Below are 11,028 nucleotides of genomic sequence, written 5' to 3'. Positions count from 1 at the left end.
GTCCTTCTTCTTCACAAATAACACGGGTGCTCCCCAAGGAGATACACTCGGTCGTATGAAGCCCACTTCTAATAGATCATCGATCTGTTTTCTCAATTCGTCTATCTCATATGGAGGCATGCGATAGTGGGTAATGAAATGAGTGTCGCACTAGGCACAAGGTCGATAGTAAAATCGATCTCACGCCGGGGAGGTAATCTAGGTATCGTCCTGAACACGTCCTCAAAATCCTGAACTACTAGCATGTTCCCCAAAGTCGGACCATCAACATGCTCTAACAAGGTAGCGTAGCAACTGATGCAATAGTACCAACTGACCTGCACTAGGAATGTACAGGTCGTGCCCTCAGGTCCATGGGTTGTCACTACCCTAGTATCGCAATTGATCTTTGCCTTCATATCCATGAGCCAATCCATATCAAGAATGACGTCATAGTGACATAATGGGGCGACCATCAGGTCAACAAGCACTATTCTTCTCCTTAGGTCTATCGAATAACCCTTACACATCTTGGTAGAGTCTGAGAAAGTCCCTGTGGCGGTAAGGAGCCTCAACCTAACCATAAGGCTAGTTTCCAACCCTAGCCGCTTGACTGCTGCGCATGATATAATAGAGATAGTAGACCCGGTATCCACCAATAAGAAGACTGGTGTACCTTGAACATGCGCGGTGACTTCGAAAGCCATCGGTGCTGTAACTGTTGTCTCCGATGCCTCAACTGCAAGTGAGTGCACATGAGCCTGTTGAGAACGGTTAGACTGTGGCACCATGGGTCGCTGAGGTGGCCTAAATCGCAGTGCAAGTGGCCTATAAGAAAGGTGTGCAGTATAAAATGTAGAGGTGGAGCCTAGATGGGTGGTGACATCTGCAGGTTGATCTTCTGAGGAGGCATGTAAACGTTATCCCTCATCCTGGTGAAGCAGTAGGTGTCAGCATGGCCCGACCTGTCACGCCCCAAACTCAAAAACTGGGCATACAAAATTCCCAATTCACCGGATCCGGTGCGGACAGCCTCCGTAGTACCCCATTCTCGGCTCTCAGTGTGCATGCACCAGATTCCGATCCTGGGATCCTACAAGGAGGATTTTCAGTATGATTTTTTTTATGGAGCATAACCACAAGTATACCTAAATCATAAAGGCACATCATCACCACGTATCCACTAATATAAACATTTGAATACAATGCTGAAAGGGAAATACATATATCGAAATCAAAGCTCCAAAGGACAGTTGCACACTCCAGACTCAACGTTGCTGCAACCTAACGCCACCTGCATGCATTTATCGTGCATAAGCTTAAAAAAGCTTAGAGGGTGGTGAAAGTGTGTGCACAAGATAAGTGTCAAGTATACTATAAAGCCCATAAATCATACATTATCGGAATAAGCGGAAATACTGACAAGACATGAATCATACGATATCAAAATAAGCAGAAATATACTGGTAAGTCCATGAGTGCTATCAGCCGTACCAAGGCCATGCGATGCAAAACATAATAAGACAATAACAGAATGCTAAGGATGCAATGCAACATGCAAATCCTGATGAGTTACGAATACCATCAACCTCATCTAGGCCATATAAGTGCAAAAACATAGTAACCAAAAATGCTAAGTACTGCAGATGCAATGTGATATGCGGTGCGAATGAAATGACCATGTTGGAATGTGAATTCGGGATGATAGTACGAAGTATCACAGGCTATGGGATCCATCACAAGGGACTTCTATCCAAACCAGTCTCATACCTAAATTTGGATAGTCAGACACAATGTGGTAAACTCCTGATCTCAGGTTGGTCGCGCGCCCAACCGAAATCCTGGCCATGCAATGGTACACGTAACAAATAGTTACGCACCACCAACCCGAGTGGATAGTGAATGAATAAATGAATGAATATGCAATTCTTGCTCAATAAGTCCACATATCAGTATGGTTGCTCTCTGAAAAAATCACCGGGGTCTATTACACTCCACTCCGACTGCCTCCTCCCTAGCTGCACAGCCCAGCGAGCGGAATAGACCTCACTATCCGCCTGACCAGTAGTCTGCCAATACCTACCCGGCTCGTCGATAGTGGACCCATTTACGAGCTGGTCATACTCAGCCTAGCTTATAACCCCCTCACTCGGGCGGATAAGGCCACACCCCCTCCCAACCGACCACGACACAGTGGGAGACGCGGCCTACTGGTATTCGGCACTCGGGCGCTCATGTTTCACTCGGTCTAAACGTTGGGGCTACTCCTGGCCTCGGAGGTTTTGGGATTTTCACCCAAGGACATCCTAAGTGCCCATAATGCTATAACCAAATATTTTCGGTGTCCCATTTGGCCATCCACGATGTGTCTGTGGAGGCCACAACCCTGATGTCGCTAGGGCATACAATAATCAAGTCTCATATATTCGAGATGCATGAGTCACACTGTCCGGTCATGCAACAATCCTGCGCATACGGCGCGATAATGTGGGCACTCTGTCTCATAAGGAGTCTCGTAAATAGTCCATCCAATGGCGTATGCAATGATCAGTCACTACTCATATCAAGCATACATATGGTGCATATGGCATGAGTCATGAAATTATACTAAGCATGTTGTAAAGTAATGAACTATCCTTACAATGCAAATGGGCCTAGACGGCCAACACATAACAAGTATGGGCCTATCAATGGGCCCTAAGGAGAGTTATAATATGGACATTTAACCAACATTATTCTTACAATGTGGACGTCAAACCAACATCGCTCCCAAGGCACGGTCCGCCATAAATGTCATTACAAAACCTATGGTGGAATCACATAATGCAATAGACCTTGTATACATCCCATTGGGCCTCAACCCATGGGCCTCAAATACATTAAATGGGCCTCAACTCATGGGCCCTAATACATCACAATGGGCTCCAAATACAGTACAATGGGCCTCAACCCACAGGCCCTTATACACCATAATGGGCCTCAACCCACGGGCCGTAATACATCACAATGGGCCTTGACCCATGGGCTCCAAATACATCACAATGGGCTTCAACACACAGGCCTCAAATACATAACAGGTGGGCCTTGCACCTAGGCCTCAAAACACACAATAGGTGGGCCCCGCTCATGGGTCAAAGATACATCCTGATGAGTCACATGTATATGAAAGTGGGCCCCCTCGATTGGGCCACAAAAATACATCAAAGTGGGCCTGATGGATGGGCCATAAAGTACATCCAGGTGGGCCTCAACAATGGCTATAAATATGACCAGATGAGCCTAATTACTTGGGCCTTATATATATACCAAGGTGGGCCTCAACAGATGGCCACAAATAAATCAAAATGAGCCTCATACATATACCAAGGTGGGACTCAATGGGCGGCCCAAATAAATCAAGATGGGCCCCATACATATTCTAAGGTGGGGTCCACTTGAGTGGTGGATGGTTTGGATGCAACCCATGCATCATGGTGGGGGGTCCACATGAACTATGGACCTGACTCATTCTTTAGCTCATATCATATCATAACATGAGCTTTTTAAATGGGTGGACGGTTTGGATGCATCACATGCATCATGGTGGGGTCCATACACATGGCCACCAATTAAATGGACGGCTTGGATATATCACAGACATTAAGGATGGGGCCTACTAGCCGTCCAGCAACTGCCTGGACAACATTGACTAAACACATAAATGGTGGGTTCCACCGTCCACTGCCGTGGACGGTGAGAAAAGTACTACATAATTGTGGGTCCCATGTGGGGCCCACCATAATGTTTACTTTCCATCCAATCCGTTGATAAGGTCACACTGACCCAGATGAATAGGAAGAACAAATTTCAACCTGATCTAAAACTTCTGTGGACCCAAAAATGGGTTTCAAGGGCAAATGTACGATCACCACTGTTTCCTATGATGTGGGCCACCTGAGTCTTGGATGTGGCTGGAATTTGGAGGGGGCCCACTGCCGAAAGTGGCCCACCATATGAACGGGTTGGATGATAAATATACATCATGGTGGGGCCCATAGATAGAGCCGTGGGTCCCTGCCCGTTATATATATATATATATATATATATATATATATATATATATATATATATATATATATATATATATATATATATATATATATTTGGAAATCTCATTTTTTCGAGGTTTTTCGCACTTGGGGCCCACATCGGAAGAATCCGTTCCAGCCATTGCACTCTACGGCTCAAGACAGATCAAACAAGTCCCAAATTCGACATGTTTCGGCGCGTAAAAAAATTTAAAGTGAATTTAAATGGTGAAATTCGTTATTTTCAAAGGTATGGCCTGTCAGAACCTCGGATTGGCTCTGTTGTTCGGTTCAACGCCTAAAATGAGGTAGGAGAGGGGATGGATGGCTTGGATTAAAAATATACATCAAAGGGTGGCCTGCATGAGCGGTTCACTCCAAGTTCCAAATCAAGCTGATATTTTTGTTTTCATTACAGCGTCCAGCGTCAGGAACGCTTGGACGGTTTGGGCGCACACAAATCTAAGGTGGGCCCTGCTCAGGTGGGCCACCAAATGGCTAGGTGGTGTGGTTACAACATATATATAAAGTGGGTCTCGCCTACAGATGGCTTGAGAAAAATACATGCTTCATGATGGGGTCCATCGGGGTGGGCCACACGGCCATATCACACAACAAGAAAAGAAAATAAAAGAGAGGGAGAGAGAGAAAGAAAAGGTGGGACACACGTGTAATGGAGGGACCCCGACATTATGGGCCCTCCCTTACATGATTTAAAACAAACAACAAGCGGGTCCCATTTCATATGGGCCCACCGATCAAAATCAATGGCGGAGATCCTTTCTCCACCGAAATAGAAGGTCTAAATGACCCCTTTTTAAGCTAGAAAATAAACATCATGATGCGGTCCATGGAGAATGGCCCCATCATAGAATGATCATAAAGATCAAGGTGGGCCATCGGCCACATCTTAGGGTCCAAAGTGAGATCCATACCATCGATCGGTAGGCCTCACTTGGGCCATCACAAAAACATGAAAACTAGCCTATAGAAGCACCCACCGTTTGATCTTCTCGGTCCGTTAGAAAGCCGGCCTCCTTGTGTCTCATTTTGATGGTGGAAGATGAGGTTTGAATGGTTAGGATGATGGGTTTTGAAATGGGAAGGTGGGCCACACACATGCACTTACTCTCTTGGAAAACCATGGACGTCCACTCTCTTGCTTGGATTTTTTTTGCTTGGAAAATGTGAAGGGAAAGAGAGGGAGAGATGGGATGTAAGGAGAGAGAGTGATGGATGTGAGGTGAGTGATGGGTGAGGTGAGAGGTTGGTTGACTTGGTGGTTGCTTGACTTGTGGAGAAAGGAAGTATGGGTGCTCTTGTACTTGACATGAGGTGATTGATGGGATTGATTTGACATGTTGTAGAGATTCTCTTGGGATTGCAAACGCGCGGTGTTTCTTCGAAATAAACGCCGACCCACATCTTCCTGCCAGGGTATCGGATCGGTGCATAAGATGCGGGGTTGGAACCGTGGTGACGGTGCGATCGCAATGGCACAAGTCTCAAGTCGAGCCAACTCTGATATACGGGACACGACTCAGGATCAAGCGCAACTGCTGTCTACGTGTCGCAGGTAGCTGGAATTCGACCGGGAGGACCGCGGAAGCCTATGGAACAGTATGGGCTAGGATACGGGTCTTACACGACCTCTCAGGATGAGTTCAAGAGAGTGATGAGCTTTTTCACTAACGAAAGGGGTTGGAAGCTGTCGGATCTTTCTAGACACCCAATTTTCTATTACATAGCTTGAAGAAGAGGATCGTCCCAAGATGTTTGGTCCTTAAAATCCTAATGTCGAAAGGTCTTGTTAAGGATTCCAGCATAAGCACCGCGTTGACTATCAGCAACAAGGCCTTCATTGAGAGATTCATTGCCAAGTATCAAGATAGCGTTCCTGAAATACCGACGGTTTATCGAGGTAAAATGGGATTTCTAGGATTATATGTTAAATCTGAAGATGCGGGCAGCGCTCTAAAATTGTAGGTTTATGTCTCACGGTATTGTGAAGGCTACCTTCATACTTGCTTCTCAATATTTCAATTTTATGCAATTTTCTTTTTTGAGTTGCAGTTTGCCCTTTTTCTTAAGAATTGATATCTACACCCACGCAGATTGTTTAGCATATGGACATTTTCCATTTAGGGCCTGTTTAGATTGGTGGAATGTTCACGACCCCAAGTATAGGGTCACGATGTAGTAATAATCTCGGTAAGACCGAGGTCAAATCCACAAGGACTGAACCTTGTACGTATTCTGAAAGTAACTAAAACTAGAACTAGAAGAAGATGAAATATAAACCAAGAAAATTAAGGGAATAATTGTGAATAACTTTATCTAAAACTTGTAGAATTCAAAGGTGGGAAACTAGGGTGCCAAGGATCCACTTGTAGAGATCAGGGTGATCTGTGCTTAATTCATAAACACAACTGGATTTAGAGTCCCATCTTCGTCCAGTTGAAAGATATATCATTAAAAACCAATTCTAAACTTCCTTTGATCTAGTTTTCAAGAGATGAGAAGGATGTGAATTACAATTGATTCCATCACAAAACCATGCCCATGAGACAAAGCAAACAACAAAATTTAGCCAATCCACAACCAATCTAAGAGAGTTATGAACGTTAGGAAGGATTCCATCACCTTACCATGCCCATGGGACGATGGTGAACAACAGAATTTCCTAAAATCACAATCTCAATATGAAAAGAACATACTCAAAGCTATCGCAAATCTACTGTAATTTAAGTCACAATAAATCATTAAAAACTGAAAGCATTCCTTATAATCAAACTAAATACAAACATAGTTCAACTTAAACATGAATCAAAGCATAGAAATCAGCTCATCACACTACAAGCTTCACCTCTTAACCCTAACTAAGAGGTTTAGTTCATCATAGTCATGATCAAACTAAAACTCAGAAAATATCAAAGAAAACAAGGAAAACTAAAGAAGGGGAGGAAGAAAACTTAACCGACTCGTGCTCCACGCTCTCTCTCTTTCCTCCTTGCATCTTCACATCCCAAGATTCACGTCTAAGGATGATGAATTCACGTCCCTGCCTCTCTCTTGTATAGCCACAAGGAGGTGCTAGGTCGGTTCCTATGGAAGCTTTATGCACCAGCAGTCACATGCGCAAAGAAAATGCAAACACCTTGCGTTTGAAAAGATTTTTCGATCGAAAGACGTCCAAGAAACTTGTTCTGCTCCATGGTTGGGGTAAAGACCCCCCTCTGAAGATTCTGAATAGTTTGGATCAACCATCCGACCATAATCGGTGGCCCACAACACCCTGCAACTCCAGGAAAACCGAGCATGCGTATGGTGCGAAAGAACCTGCGCTAACGTCTTCGGTGGGCCCCACTGATGTTTTCGGCGAAATCCACCCCGTTCATTGGATTCTTAGTGAAAGTTTAGTCGAAAAGGAGTGGTTTTGGTGCGGTCCACTGTATCAGCATTTTCCAACGATCCATGTGTTTACGTGTGCATGGGACCAAAATGCCACCATGACCAGGGTCGTGGCCCCCCTCTGGAGCATATGGACCGTTTGGATCATCCATTTGGATGATGGGTGAGCCCCACTACTCAAAATCGGTCGGACAACGTATGCCCACTGGCGGACACTGTTTCTTTTGAAGAAGAATGTCGGTCAGCGTGCGCTAACCGACCTTATGCATTCCGGTGCACATCCGAATCTCGTGTACATGGTGTACATGCACCGCAATATGGGGTCCACTGTGATGTTTACGTGAAATCCGCTCTGTCCATCCATTTTATCACCTCATTTAAGGGGTCGAGACCAAAAATTGAAGCATATCCAGATATCAGGTGGGCCGCAAATCAAAGATTTGGTGGCTGATTTGTCCGTTGGGCCACTTTCATAAGGATCCAATGGCTGAATTTCGACATGTATGGTTAATTTAGGGTCCTCGAGGACCAGATATAAAGTTTCGAGCCAAATGGATGGTGAAAAACTTGTGATATTACATTCTAGACAATTTTCAGGCCTCTTTAACGTGAATTGCTTGATTTTCTCGGATATCTGGCGTGTAAATTCTTCGATCTCGGTCCCCTAGGGTCCGTCCCTTACATTGGTGATTTCTGAGCGTTAAATCCATGCTTTTAACACCCTTTTTCAGTTCAAGCTCCTAAATTCACCTCGCAGCACAAACACGATTAAAATAAAGCGTTAAACATTATCATGTACGTAAATTCAGGTAATAACTGGGGTCTAATATGCAATATTTGACCCTCAACATGGAATCGAAAGTGTAGTTTGGGAAAGGGAAACCTCACATTTGAGGAATACCATGGATAATATCATCTATGGAAAAAGAATCTTAAAAGGATTTTGTGTTTTATGTTCTATCATTTCCAATGACATTTAGAATGGTCAATGGTACCAAAAAAAAAAAAAAGAAGTGAAATCTTTGTCTCAAAAGGTGTGGAAATGAGGATTGTTTTATTTTTCCGAGAAAGAAAACAACATTTTATGAGGAAAACCTTTGGAGGTGAATCTTATTTTCCGCAGCTTACTTTGTTGTCACAAATGGCAGAAACCGTCACATCAGGGGAAAATGATTTGTTTTCCATGGTAGGGAATTGTAGTACAAAAGTGTACTACAATGCCTCGAAGGGAAAATGGGTGTATAAATCGATCGAGATGGTTATCGTTAATGTCTCGCTTATCTTATTTTTGAGCTATTGTTTAGAAACTTCCAAGTTTATCCGGGCATGAATCTACATTTAAGCGTATTGTAGGGTGTTAATTACAAGAATTTGGTGTGTAGTTTAAATTCTAGACTCAATTTCAAACTATTTTGCCCAAAAGGAGAAGAATCTGGTAACAGTTCACCAATCACCGCCTTTTGTGGTGTTAGATCCACCATACATTTGGCATACATGCACTTTTGACTGGATTGTCCAAATCTTGGGGATCACTGTGGATGGAGAAGATCACACTGATCACTATCTGCTTAGTCTCTATGAAATGGATGCTTACAAATGAAGTGGCCTTCAAATTCAATGAGCGAAATCAGATGATTAAGATCATTTAGTTAATTCCAATGTCCGGTAATGCTCCACTATGAGATCCTCATTTCGATCCATCGAGATTGATGTACACATACCAAGTGGAGGGTGGATTTTATTTTATTTTTTTAGTGGTCTGCGTGGATGGTTAATGAGGCACCATATCTTAAACTATGGTAGAGAACTATCACTGCAGTCCTGCCAAAAAACGGTTTCAGGAAGACATCCAACTGGCCTTTCTTGCATATCATGAGCCTTCTTAACAATCTTATTATTTTCTCTCTAACAAGAAATGACTCGAAGCTGTTCTTCCAATCCAAATGTAGTGAAGGATAGGCACTTTGTGGTTGCTGGGAGTCTAGGACTGGGGCGGTGGAAGTTCTATTGCATTTCTTTTATTGTTCTTCTTTTTACCTTCACATTGTAGATCCGTTCTCGGTGAGTTTGGATGCACTATCATAATGGATTATAATTATTAGTTTTCCAAAGTGGGTACAACCAAATTGCTGATTTTTCCACATTTGTACTGTATGTTTGGGCTCCAAACTGCAATTACCTTAATTTCAAGTTGGACTTTAAGCACCAGGGAACATCAGTAACTTCTGGTATTTCATCTCGGTTAAACTGATTTTTCACAATTCAGTTCACTTTGGCATCCAAACACAGCTTTTTAAGCTCTATCACTAATGGTGGCTGGCACAATTTGAACCAATCAATTCTCTGGAGTTACAATACTTAGTGAGATTATGATAGCTGGTGACTAACATCACTGAGACCTGTATCTCCGTGCTGTTATAGGGCGCTCTCAATTCATCAAATCACAACCGCTTGGTGAGTAGTTTCAACAACCTGAACCTTCTCCAATGTTTGATGTCTATAAAGTTCCCTTTCATCCAACAACACCGTTGTCAGTTGTCACTGCCTTCAATACTCAAATGAAGGTTTTTGAAGAAAATCTACAAAAAGTGAAAAAGAGAGAGAAAAAAAAAAGACCCAATATCTCAATCTTTTTGAAATTCTAGTTTACACGAATCCAAGATTTCTAATTGATCCTACCCATCGTAGGAGAGTGATTTTAAAAGTTGATTGGGTCCATGAGATTGTTATGGTCATCGATGGTACTGTTTTGATCGCTCCAACATGCAGCGCTTCAAAGGATGGATGTTTGGGATCAACGGATTGATGTGTAATCATCTTCTTGTTAGTAAGTGTTGGCGAGAGTTGTCAAATCAATCAATGAGTTGTCGTCAAATCAATCAATCATAGAAAGATTATATTTGTGATTGTACAACTCATTGATTGATTGTACAATATCTATGTATTGCCAAGAATAAAGTTGCTGATCTCCCTATATATTTGTACAATCTCTCTAATCTCCTTATGTATAGCCAAGATTATATTTGTGATTGTACAACTCATTGATTGATTGTACAATATCTATGTATAGCCAAGAATAGGGTTGTATTTCTTTTGTACTCTCTGTAAAGAAAGTATGAAAGAAATATGATAATAGAAATTCTAACATGGTATCAAAGCTAGTCGATTTTTGGCTCTTGGTTTACATCTAATCCTTGTTCATAGCCTTCTTTCGCCGCCACCTTCACATATGGGAGACACAGAAATCTCGACGAAGTCCGGTGGCTCCTCCATCGACCATAATACGGTCCTCTCTGAAATTTTCACCACAAAAATGGCTGAAACTCTGTCTAAAGCTCAGGCCCCGAACGTACTTTCTGAACCTGCGGCTGTCCCGATCGGCATCAAGTTGGATGGTTCCAATTATGCTTTATGGTCCCAAGTTGTCGATATGTACATATCCGGCAAAGACAAGTTGGGCTGCATCAATGGCGACTTAACTCAGCTATGTCCGGCCAATCTGTCCTTCTGCAAATGGCATACTAACAACGTCATTGTCAAAGGATTCGGCGTTAATCAGCGATTTCATTCG

The 11,028-nt window shown here is 43.0% G+C and overlaps 1 long non-coding RNA gene across 1 annotated transcript; it reads left to right on the top strand.

Moving 5' to 3' along the window:
* The first annotated feature begins 5,707 nt into the window (after positions 1–5,707).
* LOC131236296 (uncharacterized) lies at positions 5,708–9,662 on the top strand. Its single transcript, XR_009166663.1, has 2 exons — positions 5,708–6,032; positions 9,407–9,662. It is a non-coding gene; the product is annotated as an uncharacterized LOC131236296 (long non-coding RNA).
* Positions 9,663–11,028: the final 1,366 nt, after the last annotated feature.

The sequence above is a fragment of the Magnolia sinica genome, unplaced genomic scaffold, assembly GCF_029962835.1.
Source record: "Magnolia sinica isolate HGM2019 unplaced genomic scaffold, MsV1 ctg351, whole genome shotgun sequence".
In the NCBI taxonomy this organism is placed as follows: Eukaryota; Viridiplantae; Streptophyta; class Magnoliopsida; order Magnoliales; family Magnoliaceae; genus Magnolia; species Magnolia sinica.
Note: the sequence above shows the minus strand (reverse complement) of the source record. Positions and strands in the feature narration are given on the sequence as shown.